The 3864-nt window shown below is 30.1% G+C and overlaps 1 long non-coding RNA gene across 1 annotated transcript in view; it reads left to right on the top strand.

The window, feature by feature from the left end:
• Positions 1-3864, top strand: part of LOC136795118 (uncharacterized) — a 14032-nt gene that overhangs the window by 8765 nt on the left and 1403 nt on the right. The gene's annotated exons all lie outside the window — the stretch shown is intronic.

Genomic DNA, 3864 nt, shown 5'->3' with positions numbered 1-3864 from the left:
CATACACCATAACTCGTAGTTGACATTTTTTTCTAGTTATTTCGTAGTTGTGATGTTAATCTGTACACTTGCCTTGTTTTATAATATATAGGAATTTCATTGTAGCTATAAAAATATGAAAAGAAAATCTGGTAAGGTGTGCGATCATATAACAGTCACTTAATACCAACTCATGTCCCCAAAATTTGGGCAGATTAGTGTTGAAGTTATTGCCATTTTTTAAGAAAAATCCAAGGACCAGGAAGACGAAAATATTTAATTTTTTTATATAAAAAAAAAGTTTTATTTTTCTGTTGCTATAAAAATTCATACTTGTGGTGTGAATAACGAATGAATATTAACTTTATTCCTATCAAGAATACAACAGTTCAACAAAAGATAACGAAGCCATATTATGCATTTGAATGCAATCGGGAGCGATCGGGTGATTTTTCATATTAGACCTCATGTCCCAATTTCTTCTATAATTATTTATCAAATTCTACTATATTTTGTATTAATATTACCACGGTTTATTATTGCTAAAAAGAGGGGGGACGGTTATTCATTTCGAATAAGCAAAATTAAAAAGGTACTTTGGAGGCAGATTTTAAAAATTCTATATAAGCCCTATTTGATTATTTCAGTAAAGTTAAAACCTATCTGATATGATAGGCTACTTAGTTGTACATTGATTCACCGGGTTTAATCAAAATCTTAAGTCGTTTTTGAGAAAAACGTTTTAAAAAATCGATTCTTTTAAAGTAGCACTGCCTAATTTATGAAAAAAGATCTTTCTTCATTACAAGACCTCCTTCCTGATCATTTAGTTGAAGTGGCCTACTTGTAAAAATTTATTGTGAAACATTTTACTTATAGAGGTTAGTATGGTCAAAACCGCTCATAAATGTTATTTGTTAATTTGAGGGAAATCAGGTGGCTGTTGGGAAATCTAGAGATACTGTAAGTCTTTAATAATAATCGTAATAATCTTAGTAATAATAGAAATTATAATTAATTTTAAGAGGGTGAGCATGTTGGGCGAGGGTTTCAGAACTTTCTGGGTTCGATTCCTACCTGTTCAACATTTATTTCGCAATGAGTACAAGAAATAAATATTGAAATTCTCACTCTGGTCTTCAATAAAAAACTTGAGAAAAAAAAAAAAAAAAAAGAGGGGATTTGTTCATGATTATACTTTATTTTTGGCAACAAAAAAGTAAATATATAAATATATTACTTCCAAACATTTCGACTCCATCCCCAGAAAGTAAAAAATGTATTAATCGACATCAATTATACTACATATAAGATAATATCGTATATATTATAATCTACGTAATTTTCTGTGGCTTAGCTGCATATAGCTGTATAAGCATTATTTATCTTTTTGCAGATATGTTCTATTTTTCATTATATCGAAATTGATTTCTTTAATCGATAAATTTGTATTTACTAATTATCACAATGGCTTGTAACCGTGATTAATAATTAAAAATTATGATTACTAAACGCAAACAATATAAAATGAATTGATATTATAATGGATGATGAAACGATTAAACACTTTAAATTGAACAGTTAACCGGTTATACATACTAGTGGAACCAATAATATAATGATTCTCAATAAATACAAATTTTATACAGTGATACAATAAATCCATGTAGAAATCAATAAGGAAGAAAAGAAAATGTCTAGAAAAGAAAATCAATGGAAGAGGGAAAAAAGGAAGTCCTTTCTTTTTTTTCAAAATTGAGTTATCAGTGCTTAATTAGTGTTAATGAATGCTTTCAATAAAACTACTCATTCATTTGATAAAACGAATAGAGATAGAGATAGAGACCTTGGTACTAAAAAAGAAAGATATAAAGTACTTTGGAAGAGTTAGGGCTAGTCTATTCTATTTTATTTAATAAAATAAAGTGCATATAATGTACTCTGTCGTTTTTCCTCTTTCCTCTTCCAATGTTAAGTTGCATTGTTCGTAGAAAATTGAACTAAATCTTACTGATTTGAAAATATTATTTTATTGTAGGTAAATTTAATAATTTGAAGCCGCGACAATGGAATAGATATTTCGGGATAGTAAGCAGTAATAAATCCTGGTAATTTCCATCATTTCAAAACCTCTATATAAGGTTTTATAAAAAATCTAGTTAAATGATGATATAATAAAAGAAAAAGAAAACAAATATATAACAGTGGATGGATGAAGCTAAAGTCAATTTATGTTGCTAGAGGATGTTCCAACTTCACGCGCTGAAGGGAGTTTCATTTCGGCTCTTGGCGGGTGGTTGTTATCTGATTCGGAGGCACGTGGAAACTCAGGAATTGTTTCAGGAACATTAATGAGGTCATCAAGCGATTGCTATGGAATTGCGCTTTGTTAATGCCACGTCTAGCAATCTATATTGCTTCCTCCTCCTACCAGATTCGGATAATCGAGGGAACACAATTTCTATCACAAATTAACTATGTAATAAAATTATTGGTTCCGACATTCTATTCTTTATAGAAAAACGCAAATTGCTTTATATAACATTTAGATTTATTTACGGAAAACAATCACGTTATTTTTATGAACAGTGATTATATCGAGTTTTAAAAAAGAAAGTGGCAAATATACCGAGATATAAGATGACCAAAAACAATACAAAGACTGATCATGTACAACCCATGTTTTTTTTTTTCTACAAACGAAAACATTATACCATCAAAGTTTATGAAACCTAAGGCCTACTGAATTACACCTCTTTTTTTTTTTCGATCCCTCTAAAACATATTAAAAACCTTAAAGTAGTGGATGCTTTATGTATGGAAAACATAAATCAGGTTGAGTATTACCTTTTTCTACCTGTGGTATTTTAAGGTTACGGTGCAATACTTATCTGTTTATTGTGAATTGTCTATTCTATATGGTCCTACTAGTAAATAGAATCCAGAGGTGGGGGCCTCCTCAAAATTATATCTCATAAAGCCCCAGTGTGCTCATAATCTATCTTGTAATAATTGATACCCCTCAACCATTTTTATTTTTTATTTAGTCATTTATTCCAAACTTCAAAATCAACAATTTTTTTCGTAGAAAACATTTATTTATTGCGAGTACAAAAATGGTAACTGGAGGATTTATACCGATGTATCTATTTCTGGAGGTTCAAGCTTGACAGTATGTGAAAGATTAAGAACTAAAATCTTAGAAAAATATTTATGTTGGATTTAATTCAAATGAGTTGAGGGCTGGTTCGTCTCACCAAAAGCGTACTTCAGGAACTGTGTTGTGAACGCCAGATTCTATGGAATCAAAACACTTAAGCTATGTAAACATTGGCAGATTATCAACCTACGCGAGTCGATCGATCAATTTCTCTTTATGTCATAAAAAAAAATTTAAATCTTCTCTGTTTGTTAGTTTCTATGCAGTAATAATTTTCCAATGGTGAGACTGTTACTAAATAACTTGTTTTTGGAGGAATTTATAATACTCTGCCTTTTTTGTATACCTGAGTACTTGAATATCCTAAAAGAAAAACGAGGTAATCAAAATCGTGCAACAATAGATTTTTGGATTTTGGACACGGTGGTAAAGTTAAAACAGAAGCTTGAATCGCTCAAGATTGCTGTTAAGGAATACAAGTAAAGGGTAAGGAACATGTGATCCAAGGTAAACTTTGTTCTTCTAAACTTAGTTATTCTTGCTAACTGCATTTATTGAATACACCATATCATCTGTTGAATCCCTTCACCCTGATTCGTTGGACAACCAGGTAGTTTATTTTAAAATAATTGCGATATATTAAGAGAATACAATCCTCCAGGTAATGATCAATAATTGTGCAATCGTTAATTTCAAAAAACGCAATTTTATGAATTGATCCATTT

The sequence above is a fragment of the Halyomorpha halys genome, unplaced genomic scaffold, assembly GCF_000696795.3.
Source record: "Halyomorpha halys isolate HHAL.00 unplaced genomic scaffold, Hhal_1.1 Scaffold74.1, whole genome shotgun sequence".
NCBI classification, from domain to species: domain Eukaryota; kingdom Metazoa; phylum Arthropoda; class Insecta; order Hemiptera; family Pentatomidae; genus Halyomorpha; species Halyomorpha halys.
This window is presented reverse-complemented; position numbering and strand designations above follow the sequence as displayed.